This window comes from Malus sylvestris, chromosome 4 (assembly GCF_916048215.2).
Source record: "Malus sylvestris chromosome 4, drMalSylv7.2, whole genome shotgun sequence".
Lineage (NCBI taxonomy): Eukaryota > Viridiplantae > Streptophyta > Magnoliopsida > Rosales > Rosaceae > Malus > Malus sylvestris.
The window spans coordinates 5,318,620-5,334,687 of NC_062263.1; the positions used below are offsets into that span (position 1 = coordinate 5,318,620).

At 37.6% G+C, this 16,068-nt stretch overlaps 1 long non-coding RNA gene across 3 annotated transcripts; it reads left to right on the forward strand.

The window, feature by feature from the left end:
- Positions 1-1,375: 1,375 nt before the first annotated feature.
- On the forward strand, positions 1,376-16,068 carry LOC126619944 (uncharacterized). 3 transcript variants are annotated; one of them, XR_007622195.1, is made up of 6 exons: positions 5,967-6,330; positions 6,420-6,535; positions 6,820-6,886; positions 7,550-7,616; positions 10,149-10,258; positions 15,914-16,067. It is a non-coding gene; the product is annotated as an uncharacterized LOC126619944 (long non-coding RNA). The 3 variants fall into 3 exon arrangements; XR_007622194.1 differs by having other exon boundaries at positions 6,440-6,535; XR_007622196.1 differs by lacking the exons at positions 5,967-6,330; positions 6,420-6,535 and adding an exon at positions 1,376-1,456 and having other exon boundaries at positions 6,758-6,886; positions 15,914-16,068.

A 16,068-nucleotide genomic window follows, 5' to 3' on the forward strand; every position in this document is an offset into this window, starting at 1 on the left:
TTATATGTTACACAATAATTTAATTAAATAAAAAATCTAGGCCCCAGCTAGACCCCACCTAGTCTCTTAAACACTAAGCCCCTTGTATATGAAAATAGTTCATGCTCAAGCAGTATGAGGTGATTAGGGATGGGCAACGGTTATGGCGGGCATGTGATGATCCGTCCTTATTTTTCACTGTAATTTCTTTTCCGTTGGTGCGAGTTGATGATTTTACCCTTTTTGGACAAGAGTAGAATCTAACGTGGATGTGGTTTTCGGTTTTCAGTTTCTTTTTCCTAGTTTTATACTAAATTAGTACTTGTTGCTACGAGCGCGTGTTAGACTCGAATCAGATCTGAATGAAAAAGTTACGCTCCGTTAAAGTACGTTAATCACAGGTAATTTTGTACACACGCATACAAATTTACAGTGTAAAAAAAAAAACACTATCAAAGAGGCTAATTTTGTACATTTAAAATTGTACAAAATCTGAAATTCAAAATCCATCAAATCCCTAAAAGTGATCCGGTCCCTTCACACTCAACCAATCAAATTATTCAATTTGATTTTTCCACCGTTCCTTTTTCCCTACTTTTCTCCTTCACCAATCAATTGTTTCCCTCATTTGAAAGCAACCAATCAGATCATCACCATCAAACCCATCACCCAATTAGAGATCACACACTCTCTCTCTTCTCTCTCTCTCACCTTCTCTCTGCAACTCTCTCTAACGACGTCCAAACCCTACAAATGTGACTTGTAACCCACACCTTTGAACTCCCCTCAACCTTATGATCACAACTGTGTAACCAGATATCGATTTAGTTAAGGTTTGACTCACCAACTCGGAAGCTCCGACTCAGTGAGTTCTGGATCGACATTTTCAAGCCGAGTCGAGGAGTTTTGAAGGTCGGGGAAGCTTTCTTACAACTCCCCGAGGTCTTTAGTGAAGGTTTGGTGATGAATTAACCTCGAAATACAAGGTTTCGAGATGTCCCATTTTTAGTTGTACCTTTTGAGGCTTTTTCAAGCCACCTCTGTCCACTTTTTGGACTTCAAAAAGGTATAACGCGATTCTACTCTTCATAAGCTTCATTTCCATATAAATTTTGTGAAAATGGTTGAGAAATGAAGGTTTGAAATTTTACCTATAAACCGATGAAAATTTCCAAATTCCGGCGACCAGCGAGGACCACTGGAGAAGATGATGGAATATTCCGTTAACTCTGATGGAATATTCTAACGATGTTAGGTAACGTCGTCAACTTCTGTTACTTTTTAACAGAATATTCCTAACGGTCGTTAGGCTTCCGTCAGCTCTGCCTACGAGTGGTCGGCATGTGTGGTCGTGCCATAGCTAGCGTATGACGGCACGTCCGACGTCCAAAAATTATTCTAAAAATTTGTGTAGGTCTATGACGTTGAGTAGATTGATTTCGTATATTCAAACCCTATGTTTGAGCAATCTACAGAGGTTTTATTTAAGTTTCCATTTATGTGTTATTAAACTAAGTTAATTAGTAATTTCACATATAGGGGAAATGTATCCCAAGGACGTACGGGGTCAAACAAGGCTCGAAGGATTTGTTTCAACTGTGTATCTGTGAGTGGGCAGTTTGTTTTTATACCTATATATAATTATAGTTTCCATTAATGCGTATTTACTTCACTTTTACACTTATATTGCCAAGTATCGTTATTGGGATATTAATTATGATAAATGCTGCTATATGGTTGAGATATTACTGTCATGACATTCATACATATCTGTATATGCTCATCTTGCTGCACAGGTGTTAACACTCACCCCAGGGCCAAGGCTAGTCCTTCACGTGTATGTTCACATTGCACCGTTCGTTCGCCTTGGATCCAAGTTAGGTGCTAGTTTTGTTGTACAGTTTGCATTAAGCAATTGCGACTCGTATGTGATGTACTTCTGCACCAGCATTCACGTGATCGTAGTACTAGAGAGTATTGATTACCCCTAATCTTGTTCGTGTCAAAAATTATATGTACGAACTCGTGTGTCAGCTTAGAGGGATGAACACTTAGTTATACTTGATTATCACATGATTATATTACTGCGGCATTTGATATATCATGACTTGGCATATTTTTTGTTATATTGTTGTTGTACTTTTGTTACATACTTACGTAGTATGTTTTACGGAAACTATACTTGTTTTACAGCGATGGGTTACTATGTTCGAAAATAAAGGTTTTCTTACAAATGTTGTTTTGCTGGCCCACTCAACTTTGTTTTTCGCCTCTTCAGGTTTAGTAGTTGTGCTTACATGTAAACGAGGATTCTGGCAAATCTCAGGAGATGGTTATCATTAGTAGTATAACCCTCATCCTATTTACTATAATGTCTCATGCTCTGACATCACGTGTGAAATGGGTTCAATCCCGCTCACCCATGCACTTTTTAGATTAGGCACTTTTAGGTTTAAATTTATTCACATTCTTCTTCCATTACACTACACTTTATGGCTTCGTCACCCTCCAGGTGTCGGCCAACATAATTCGATTCGGATACCAAGTGGACATTTCGGGTTGGGGTGTGTCAGTTTGGTATCAGAGCATAAGTTTGGGTAGTATTGTGTTCATCACATGCGTGATGTAAGCATTCTTGGTTCTTGAACCTAATTCTTGAATCTTGCCACCTCATTAAGCACGAAAAACATGTTAGTTTTTCGTAAGTTTTGGGTGCTTTAGACAACTTATCGTCATGTTAGAAAATTGTTTTGGCAATCGCCCCTAGACTTAAAATGATGAACCTCCTTACCAAGGAATTTTCATTTTGGGAAACAAGTTGCTAGCCTCGTAGCCGGGCTAATGTATCAAGAGTTGAGTTTCACCAAGGATTTACCGATCAATCCTATTGTTTTTCTTCCACCGTTTTTACCAACCGTTCGAGTTAGGAAACCAGAAATGGTTTTGTTTCTTTGGTAGCACCTATTAGTTTATCCTCTCTTAGAATCCCTACGAAGGTTACTTCGTCAAGATTCTAGAAATGTCTGAAGCGACAACTTAGTGCTAAAGTGGTAGTATTTGACAGAAGATCATCTGAAGGGCAATCATTTTTTATTCCTATTAGGATTAATATCTTCAAATGTACTGGTGTTCATGTTGGATCTTCAAGAGGAAGATTGACTCCCGATAAAGTCCTTTTCAAAGTAGATCTTTAGCAAGGTATTTTCCAACCCTGGAACTTTCTAACCAAACGCCAATTCCATATTTTCCCTTCGATGTTGTACTCGTTAATTGGGTAAGTATAAGCTTGCGAGTATGAGTTGTCATATCCTAGGAGCAACATAACTCCCAAAAGTTGTAACCAAATTATCCTTAAATCAATGAATTACTTCACTTGACCAGTTCTTTCCCAATCACCCGAAACTTACTACTCGAATGGGCTCTTACCCATAATCAGCCTACAGTGACGCTACTAATTGACGATACTGTCCGATATCTAGAGATCGTTGACCAGCTTTCAGTGGTATGATTTCTGATACTGGACACATGTGTTAGTATCTGGGAATGATACTTTTATGCCAGAATGCCGGTTCACAGTTTCAGGGTAACGAACAATATTAAAATATCTCAAGCGCGTTAATTATCGGCGCTACTGATAGACTGATTTACAATAGCTACTTGAGCCGAATAAACTAGGATTGTGGAAGCTTAGGAACAAGCTTTGTATTAGGACAGTAAACTCATGGTTGTTTTTACCTTATCATTTATCTAGATAAACAAAATCTCTTCGACTAGCCACCTCTCGATCACTTTCATAGGTAGACAGTAGAATCGAGGTACAAGATAATATCTCGCTGTTAGAGTGATTTGAGTTTTGAGAAAATTGTGAAGACCTTTTAGTTCATGTCGTAGAGTTGGTTAGTAGTGTAGTACGTTTCAAGGACGTATACCTTTACCCCTCTGTACATTTCAAGGACGTATACCTTTCGCTGTTAGAGTTAATTATATTTTTATCCCTCTGTAATTATATTTTTACCCCTCTGTATTACGTTTCAAGGCACTCCGTATTGCCTTGAAGCGAATGCACTATCTAGAAAAACCATTGACGTTGGAAGTACAGTTGTGACCATTACTCAATCACTCAACAAATACTCGGTGGAACAGATCATTACCGTGGTGATTGAATATCTTTAATACTACTATTATAGTTGATGTTATGTTTTCCAATCCAATTATCTCGTACTCTAGATTTGATGGACTTGATTTGATCATTAAATTCTCGAGTATTCTTCTAGCCTTCTCGACGTAATCACTTTCTCATTAAATTCGAGAGAACTTCACTATGAATTTTCTTGCTAAGGCGTTGTGGACTACATTGGCTCGACTACATGGCAGGTGTGTCACTATTGTATCTCATCGTGATGCGTATTTTACTACCAAGTATTGGGGAAGTCTTCTTGAAGGCCACGTGTAGTAAATTTTGTTGTCGACTACATTTCTCCTGCAGACTAACGACTAGTTTGAACGATTTACCCGGACCTTCATGGCGTGTTATGTTTATTTGCTCTATAGTTGTAACATGATCGTATTAGACACTTATTGCTATTAGAACTGCTTGTAACTACGGTTACAATTTTTGGTCTTGGTTGTGGCACGTTTGAGACGTAGTTTGGAGATTATTTGCTTAGCACTTGTTTGACAAAGGAGTTTTCGAACAAGTGTTCAATTGTGATAGTTCACATTATAGAAATGTTATCTTATTGTTGTTGTTACCCAAGGGGGGTAGTGCGTGAGCACGGTAGAGGCTTGACTAAACGTTGTTTGTGTATTTCCTAATGGGGGGCATGATGGTAATATTGCACCCTCGGGGATTTGTTACTTGCTTATCATGACAACAGTGAGTTGTGGATATCGCGGGTTGCAGACCGTAATATCAAGGACTTATTCGTTGGATTCATTAAGTAAGTAAATAGGTAGGTCCTTTTACGTTAATACTTACTTCTATGTTTGTTGTATTTTACCTTTTTATTACTTGGGCTCGACCCAAGGATATTATGTACTTACTTTCGAAGTACGCGAAATGCGGGAGTGTAGTAGAAAAATCATATGTTCAATTTTACTAGCAGTACAACTACTTAAACCTTATGTTGTTATACATATGTATTTTTCGACGGGACGTTAGTACATATAAATATTTTCGACGTTTTTATTTTTGCGAAAACTATTATAATATAGTATTGTACTGAAGAAAAAGGAAAGTATGAGTTGGAGGCATGAAAAAGGAATTAATGCACTCTGATCGCGACGGAGCGACATTTTCCCTTTTTGTACAATCACTCTGACTTGATTTTTTCGTCACGTACACATATTTTATTCTACCTATCTTTGAGTTTTGTGTAACAAATGATGTTAAATTTCAGGGACAAAATTTTCTTAAAAGGGTAAATTGTGATGACCCATCCCTATTTTTCACTGTGATTTCTTTTCCGTTGGTATGAGTTGACGATTTTACCCATTTTGGACAAAAGTAGAATCTAACGTGGACATAGTTTTCGGGTTTCAATTCCATTTTCTTGGTTTTGTACTAAATTAGTACTCGTCGCTATGAGTGCATGAGCGTGTGTTAGACTCGAATAAGATCTGTAACGAAAAAGTTACACTCTATTAAAGTACGTTAATCACGAGTAATTTTGTACACGCGCGTACAAATTTATAGTCTAAAAAAAAAACACTGTCAAAGAGGCTGATTTTGTACGTTTAAAATTGTACAAAATATGAAATTCAAAATCCATCCAATCCCTAAAAATGGATATGGTCCCCTCACACTTAACCAATCAAATTATTCAATTTGATTTTTCCACCAATCCCTCACCACTATTCCTTTTCCCTACTTTTCTCTTTCACCAATCAATTGTTTTCCCTTTTTTGAAAGCAACCAATCAGATCATCACCATCAAACCTATCACCAATCAGAAAGCATTCTTTCTCTCTCTCTCTCCAAAGGTCTTTCTCTCACCTTCTCTCTACAACTCTTTCTAACGATGTCCAAACCCTACAAACGTGACTTGTAACCTACACCTTTGAACTCCCCTCAACCCCGTGGTCATAACCGTGTAACCAGATCTCAATTTGGTTGAGGTTTGACTCACCAACTCAGAAGCTCCGACTCAGTGAGTTTTGGATCGACATTTTTCAAGCCGAGTCGAGGAGTTTTGAAGGTTGGGGAAGCTTTCTTATAACTCCCCGAGGTCTTTAGTGAAGGTTTGGTGATGAATCAACCTCGAAATACAAGGTTTCGAGAAGTTCTAGTTTTAGTTGTACCTTTCGAGGCTTTTTCAGGCCACCTTCATCCACTTTTTTGACTTAAAAAAGGTATAACGAGATTCTACTCTTCATAAGCTTCATTTCCATATAAAGTTTGTGAAAAATGGTTAAGATATGAAGGTTTGAAATTTTACCAGAAATTGGTGAAAATTTCCAGATTTCAGTGAGTTCAAACTTCGATGACCGACGAGGACCATCGGAGAAGACAACGGAATATTCCATCAACTCTAAGGGAATATTCTAACGGCGTCAGGTAACGCCGTTAACTTATGTTACCTTTTAACGGAATATTCCTAACAACTGTTAGGCCTCCGTCAGCTCTGCCTCCGCGTGGTCGGAGTGTGTGGCCGTGCCATAGTCGACACATGGCTGCGCGTCCGGCGTCCAAAAATTATTCTAAAAATTTGTGTAGGTCTGTGACGTCAAGTAGATCGATTTTGTATATTCAAACCCTATATTTGAGCAATCTACGAAGGTTTTATTTAAGTTTCCGTTTATGTGTTATTAAAATAAGTTAATTAGTAATTTCACATATAGGGGAAACGTATCTCGAGGACGTACGAGGTCAAGCAAGGCTCGGAGGCTTTGTTTTAACTGCGCATTTGTGAGTGGGCAGTTTGTTTTTATACCTATATATAATTATAGTTTCCATTAATGTGTATTTACTTCACTTTTGCACTTAGATTGCCAAGTATTGTTATTGGGATATTAATTGTGATAAATGTTGCTATATGGTTGGGATATTACTTTCATGACATTCATACATATTTGTACATGCTCATCTTGCTGCACTGGTGTTAGTACTCGCCCCAGGGCCAAGGCCAATCCTTCACGTGTATGTTCACATCGCACCGTTCGCTCGCCTTGGATCCAAGTTAGGTGCTAGTCATGTCGTACAGTTTGCATTAGGCAATTGCAACTCGTATGTGACATGCTTCTGCAACAGCCTTCACGTGATTGTAGTACTAGAGCGTATTGATTACACCCAGTCCTGTTCGTGTCAAAAATTATTTGTACGAAATCGTGTGTCAGCTTAAAGGGTTGAGCACTTAGTTATACTTGATTATCACATGATTATATTACTGCGGCTTTTGATATATCATGGCATATTTCTAGTTATATTGCTGTTGTACTTTTGTTACATACGTAGTATGTTTTACAGAAACTATACTTGTTTTACGACGAGGGGTTACTATGTTCGAAAATAAAGGTTTTCTTACAAACGTTGTTTTGCTGACCCACTTAACTTTGTTTTTCGCTTGTCCAGGTTTAGTAGTTGTGCTTACATGTAAACGAGGATTCTGGCAAATCGTAGGAGATGGTCATCATTAGTGGTATAACCCTCATCCTATTTACTATATTGTCTCATGCTCTGACATCATGTGTGCAATGGGTTCAATCCCGCTCACCCACACACTCTTTTAATTATGCACTTTTAGGTTTAAATTTATTCACATTCTTCTTCCACTACACTACATTTTATTGCTTCGTCATCCTCCAGGTGTCGGCCATCACAACTCGATTCGGAGTCCAAGTGGACATTCCGGGTCGAGGTATGTCAGGGCAGGTAACTGCAATTATTTATCCATAACCATTTAAGCTTTTACCTGCATAACCGTTTACCCGTTGGGTAATTGTATAAACGGGTATACTCATACCCATAACTGTTTATAAACAGTTAACCATATATATAATTGCATACCAAATTTAACCGTAACCGCATGCCCGTTTAACCATTTTTACTTGTTTACCCATTTTTTAACAAATTGAAAATTAAAAGCCAATTGAACGCCATTATAAGTAAATTTAACATGCATTTCTCTATTCCAATCCTTTAAATGTTCATACTATTCTTGAAATTGATATAAAAATTTACAGATGATATTTTTAGTTATTATCAATGAATATAATACTAATATTTTTTAAGAATTGATTAGGTTACTAACAAAAAAACTTCACTGGACTTGAATCTTCAACATCACTATCATCACCATATGAAAAACTTCAACACGAAAAGTAGAGTATGAATCCGATTCCATAATAAAAATTAAAATATATTCCTATAAATAGCTTAGTACTTCAACATATCGCAGAAGTAAAGGGCCAAATATTATTGACCCTTTGGCTAATAACGTCCTTCAGGTGCCTGCGAAGCATCCGTCTTAATAATTTCTACGAAAATTCACTTAAATTAGGCCTGAATAATTGAGCAATGTTTCTATTTGACATCCTTTGAAGCGAAATGTTAAATAGCTATTCTTTTTCAACAAGAAGGCATTCGGTGTTATAAACTAAACCAAAAACCAATCAAGTAATAAACAAATCACAATGATTTCAGAGTTCCTCTAATATAGGAGTACCTTTCTAACAACGGAAGTTTTATTGATTACCAACAAATACAAGAAAACTCACAAACACAAAATGTTCTCAAGTATACAAACTTATACCTCTCAAAAACTCACACACAAAACTCCCTTATAAATAAAGGCACAATGGGATGATACAACACACAGTTCATAATTAAATCTTTATCTTCTCGCTCTCTTGCTGCCGGCCCCTCTCCCTCTCTAGTCCTAAATACAATTCAGTCAAATAGGCCTACAATATATATATATATACACACACACACACACGTTTCATGCATTGCGCAATTATTTTGCTATGTAGAATTTGTGAATCAAAGCATATAAATAAATTAGAAGCAATTTAGGGTTTTTTTTCAAACCCTAGAAAAGTCAAAAAAGAAAAAAATTATGGGAATTTAATGCGGGATGGCCGCTGCTCGTTGCTAGTACCATCACGCTGGCCTATAGTCCAGCTGCTTCAAGCATGCCTCAGGACGACGTCGTTTTGACATCTGACCCATGGTAGTAGCTTTTTGGGCTTGTTGCGAGCAAAGACAACCCGGCCCCCTTGGCCTGGGATTGGTTTGGATTAGGCCTGCAACCTCATCCCACCTACCAGCACGGATTGTAGCCATTTGCTGGGCTTTGCCCTCGTACCCATTGCCCATCACCAGCAACCCGTGTGTTACTGGGCCTGGTTCTGCGTCCTTGGCTCGCCTGCTGCAAGCCTGTGTTGTTTGTTAGACTTTGTCAACCCTCGGCCCACTTGCCCGCAGCTTTTGCTGCTGGGCTTGACCTGCCCCAACCCAAAAACCCGAAACCCAGCCTCGGCTTGGCTTCATCGCACCAACCCACTAGCTAGCCTTAGGCTGGGCTTGCCTCGTGCCTCCGTTTTACGCCCAATGCCAATTTTTGGCATCCCCACGTTATAAATCATACCCAAATATTTTTTAGGGTACTTTGATTTACGTTAATTAACTCTAATTTAATTATCACTTGGTTTATCACCAACTGAAGTTAATATGACCCGTCTATCATTATTTTGCTTCCACGATCGACCTCGTTTGGCCCCGATCTATTGAATTAATTAAAGTGACATGCAGTCCACTAATCTGATAATTAATAAAAAATTATTAACCTTAATATCACTTTTGGACGTTAACGATTCAATAATTTATTTTTCTACATTTAACTGTTGACATCCTTTTGTAGTCCTGAAGCTTTCACACTTGAGTTCCCGAAGCAACTCAAATCCACTGCACTTAACTCATCATATTGCTTTCTGTGTTCATGCAGGAACCTCTCCTTTATGAATTAATCGTTCATAAAACTAAATTGAACCTATAGTTTCATATTTAGTGCCTTTGAAACCTGAAGTTTTATTCAAAACTTACCACTTGATACCTGTAGCTTTCATGTTTAAATTAATCAATACATGTCTATAAAACTTGAATGTTCTACAATGTATGTTTATGGATTACCATATGACTAACTACGTTTTGTTGTACCCTTTGTTTTAAGGACATGTTGAACTTGAACAAGCTCGATTTCACCGCTTGGGAAGTATCTGGAAGAAACTATTAACATATGTGTTTATGAAGAATTGACGAAAGAAACAATGGCAGAAAAAGGTGAATCAACGAAGAAGATGAGAGAAAAGACTTTGTTTATCTTTCAGAAAAGTCGAATACAACAAACTGAAGAAAATGACCTTACAACAACCTTTTTGTAGTTACAGCTATCTATTACAAAAAACTCAAATACCCTCACCAACAACTTCATACTAACTAACTCAATCTTATTCAACCTCATAACCAATGATACTCTGCCACATAGTCATCATATGGTTATTACTCCCCCCTCAAACGAAGCTGGGTTGCTGAAGCTGAGTTTTTTGCAGTCATTATCCCTAATCCAAGCCTTCTACAATGTGTGAGAAAGATCGGACTGTGTAGCCCTTTAGTGAAAACATCTGCCACTTGTTCATCAGTGGGAATGTAATGAACTGTAAGATCACCTTTCTGAACCTTTTCTCGTACGAAATGATAATCAGTATCCAGATGTTTTATTTTGGAGTGAAAAACAGGATTTGAACTCAATGCCAAAGCGGATAAGTTGTCACAATATAAAGAAGGTGGATCTGATATATACTGATGCAGATCCTTGAATACTGATCGAATCCAGAAGATATCAGCTGCACAGTGAGCCAATGCTTTATATTCGGCTTCTGTAGAACTTCGAGACACAGTAGACTGCTTCTTGGATTGCCATGAGATAGGATTGTCTCTAAGATATACAACAAAACCTGTAATCGATCGTCTGGTTGTAATATCTGCTGCCCAATCTGAGTCTAAAAAGGCAGTGATATCAAAATGCTTATTTTGTGTATAGTGAAGATCATAATCGACAGTCCCTTGTATATATCTCAAAATTCTTTTGACTAACAACATATGCATATCAGTTGGTTGTGTCATGAATTGACAAGCCAAGTTCACGGAATGAGAGATATCAGGTCGAGTAAAAGTTAGGTACTGTAGTGCCCCAACTATGCTTTTATACTGACTAGGTTCAGATAACAACCTTCCTTCTCCTACAAGGACCTGAGCATGAGGTTTTGATGGTGTTGAAGTAGGTTTACAACTGTCCATACTTGCTTTCTTCAATAGATCTTTAGCATACTTAGTCTAAGTTATAAACAAAGATCCATCATCTTTATAATGTATATGCAACCCCAAAAAATATGATAACCTTCCCATATCTTTGAGATCAAACACACCAGCAAGATCATCAATCACAACTTGTATTTTTACTGGATTTGAACCAGTAAGAATTATGTCATCAACATAAAGCAATAGAATGACAAGATCACCACCATCCATTTTTACAAAGAGACTAGTGTCTGAAAGAGATGATTTGAAACCAAGAGCTGGAAGATAGCTTGTGAATTTAGAGTTCCAAGCTCTAGGAGCCTGTTTTAGGCCATAGAGTGTTTTGACTAATCTGCATACATGATTTGGGCATGTAGGATCCACAAAACCTTGTGGCTGTTTCATATATACCTCTTCCTCCAACTCTCCATGAAGAAATGCATTCTTAACGTCGAGTTGCCTTAATTGCCAACCAAATTGAGCAACCAAAGCTAAAATTATCATTACTGTAGTATGTCTTACTACAGGACTAAATGTCTCGGAATAATCTAAACCTTGTTCTTGAGTGTAACCTTGTGCTACCAACCGAGCTTTGTATCTCGAGACAGTACCACCCATTTACTGCCAATCATGGATCGATTTGATGGTGGTGGAACCAATAACCAAGTGCCTTAAGTTTTCAATGCAACAAATTCCTCTTGCATTGCACGCTGCCATTCTGGTTTGGTTGATGCACTTTTAAATGTTTTAGGTTCTTCATTATCTGTGATATCAGCCAAGAATGAAAATCCCCCAGAAAATTGCTCACTGATTGCACTAGATTGATCATCAGTATATAACCATTCAAGTTGTAAGGAAGACAACTGGGGTAATGAAGCAAGATATCCCACATAGCTCTTTCTAGAAATCGCACCAGTTTGTAATCTGGTCTGAATACGATTGGAATTTGTGCCTGTGATAACAGAATTATGATCTATAGAAGAAGAGGTAGATGTGAGGATTACCTGTAATTGTGCAGGATCCATGACAGGAAGCAAATGAGTAGTGTCTTGGATAGATAAAAGAGTATGTGATGGCCCAGATCCCTGTAATGCTAACTCAGTTGATCCACTCTCAATATTCTTATTACTTGTTGGAGAAGATACGTTGGTTGTAGTCTGAACCCATGAACTTTGTGAACCGGCATGTGTTGCACCTTGCTGACTTCTGGACAAAGGAATAGGTACAATAACAGGAATAAGTGTTGAATCTTGATGATCCTTATGTCTTTGTGGAACTCCAGTCTTAGTATTATTAATCATGTGAGCAGGAAATAAGAATTCATCAAAATGCACATGCCTGGAGATAATGATCTTCTTGGTTGGCATATGATAACAAATATAGCCTTTATACCCTTGTGTATAACCCAAAAACACACATAACTCTGACCTTGGTTGTAATTTATGCACATTATATGGTCTCAGCCATGGAAAAATAGCTGAACCAAACACCTTAAGAGACAGTAAATCAGGTGCTTTCTTATACAAACTCAAGTAAGAAGAACTGAATGATAAGCTTTTGCAAGGCATTTTGTTGATTAACAACACTGCATGTGCACACGCAAAATACCACAACTCAGAAGGTAAACCAGCATCAGTGAGAAAAGTAATTGCAGTCTCTACAATGTGTCTATGTTTTCTTTCTGCAACTCCATTCTATTGTGGAGTATAAGGACATGAAACTAACTGCACAATACATTTATCAGCAAGAAACGAAGTAAAACTTTTGCTTGTATATTCACCCCCTCCATCTGTTTGTAAAGCCTTGATTGATACACCAAACTGATTAAAAATAAACTTGTAGAACTTAACAAATATCATAAACATATCAGATTTATTACTCATAGGAAAGATCCATACAAATCTTGTGTATTCATCAACAAATATTACATAGTACCTATATCCCTCTAGAGATCTTATAGGAGACGGCCCCCAGATATCAGTGTGTATTTTTTCAAACGGAAAAGTACATTTATCTGTTCTCAGTGGAAATGGAGTCCTAGACATCTTGCCTCTAATACAGGAAATACAAGTACTATGTGTGTCATCTGTTTGAACTAAAATCTTTGACTGCTTCAACATTATATCTACTATATCATGAGTTGGATGCCCGAGCCTTTTATGCCAAATGCTATTCTTCACTGCTTTTCCCAAATAAGCTTCTGGATTCCTGGTAATAAACTGAAAACCTCTTGAACTTGTAACTACAGGGATCTGGAATAACTCATCAGGCCTACTCTTTCCTTGAAACACTATCTCCTTTGTCTTCTTGTCCTGCACAAAAAATTCAGATTCATCACATATAAACCAGCTTTTATTGTCAGCACACAACTGTTTCACAGAAAGTAAACTTTTAGTAATATCAGGCACATGTAGAACTTTATTAAGAGTTAGAGAGTGTGTTGGTGTCTGAAGTATAGTTGAACCAATATGTTTAATTGGTAAACCTGTACCATTCCCAATAGTGATCATCTCGGACCCTTCAAATGGTGTTACTTGAGATAAAGCATTGATATCAGAAGTTATATGATGAGATGCTCCTGAATCAACAACCCAAGCATCTTGAGGAACAAATGTTGAAGTCTGTTGGGCATTCATTGCAGACAATGATGAGGATGGAGGCTGACCTTGATAAGCATAATTTCCCCTTTGATAACAATCCAGTGCAGAGTGACCTCTCTTGCCACAAATCTGACACTCAACTGCAAAACCAGTGACTGGAACATTGGTATTCCTGTGAAAACAATTAACTGCAGTGTGTCCTCGTTTATTACATATCTGACATTCAATCACAACAGTAGCTCTAGTATCAACATTTCCAGACCAAGTGTTATTTCCAGAGCCAAACTGCCTTGAACCACCTGAATAGGAATGAGATGTGTTCCCTGAGTTAATGTATCCCCTTCCTCGAAAGCCATTGTTATTTCTGTAACTATTTCCTCCTCTGTAATCATGTCCTCCTCTATACTGATTGCCTTGAGGTGTAAATTGACCATTTAAAGACTGTGACCTTGGTGCATTCTGGCCACCAGAATGAGCATTAAAACCATATCCATAAGACTCTGGAAGATGATAGTATGACTGTTGATCTGCATTAGATGATGAAGTTGAACCATATGGCACAACAGTGATAGTACCAGCAGTTATAGCAGGAATATGATAATGACTTTGAGGATTTGATCCTGATGCAGATGAACTAGAACCTGAATTTGAACCAGAACTGGACCCTTGAACATATAAGGCAGACAGATTCTGAGTAATTACATTCAATTTTCCCTCAATTTCTCTCTCAGCACCAAGCAACAATGCTCAAAATTCTTTCAACGTAAGTGTAGATTCCCTGGCCAAAATAACAGTACGAATAACCCCATACTCCTTTGGCAATCCAGCAAGACCAGCAATCATAATATCATTATCCGAGACCACTTCACATGCAGCACTAAGTTGATCCCTAATATGTTTGAGTCTCAACAAATATTTATCAATTGTATCGGACCCTTTTTGAATTGTATGTAATTCAGTTTTCAGATGATTAACTCTTGATTTAGAAACAAAAGCAAATCGATCTACAAGATTAATCCAGGCTTCATATGCTGTTCTACACCCAATCACATACTCCATGGCTTCATCAGACAAAGTAACAAGTAACAAACTCAATAATGCCATATCAGTTGCTTCCCATTCAAGATATGCCACTGTAATCTCATTAGTGACTCCAGTATCAGAATTTATAACAAACTTTGGTGGACATGGATTTGAACCATCAAAGTGACCGAACAATTTATACCCTCGTAGGACAGACTGAAACTGAAATGCCCATTTTGCAAAATTATCTTCCCTGAGCCTAATGGTAATCATACCCAACACACCTTCAACTTTGAATACAGGAACAGTCATGATTGAAAGATTGACACTTCCACAAATCACAAAACTATATGATGAACAGAAACACACTCTATAGAGAATGACACTCTATGCAGAAAAATCTTGAATTAAGAAAGATTGAGACTTTCTCGCAAACAAATCTTGGACACAGAAAGAATGACACTTTCTGGCAAACAACTCTCAACCACAGAAAGATTAACACTTTCTTGTAAACAAATCTTGGACGCAGAAAGAATGACACTTCCTAGCAAACAAGAAAGAATGACACTTTCTTGAAACTATAATTCCAGCACTTCAATCAACTATTGCAGCATACCCATATCAAACTTCTACCACAAAATCAAGAGAAACCACAGCAGAATTCTCAAATCAAAGGAAACAAAACAGAATCTCAATCCAATCGTATTGCAAATACCCAACCATCATTCAACAAAATTTATAGAACAACCCAGATGAAAAAATTGAATAATATCACCTAATACGACACAATCCATCAACAAATCACAAAACCCAGTACTCTGAACTCCTGCAACAAACACCGACACTCTAACCGATCAAGACGCATCAAGGAGGAACACAGCGAAATACCCTTCGGGACGAACACAACGGAAGACCCTTCAGAACCGACTACGGCAGCTAGCCAAATACCGGCGATGATACCATATTAACATATGTGTTTATGAAGAATTAAAGAAAGAAACAATGGCAGAAAAAGATGAATCAACGAAGAAGATGAGAGAAAAGACTTTGTTTATCTTTCAGAAAAGTCGAATACAACAAACTGAGGAAAATGACCTTACAACAACCTTTTTGTAGTTACAGCTATCTATTACAAAAGACTCAAATACCCTCACCAACAACTTCATACTA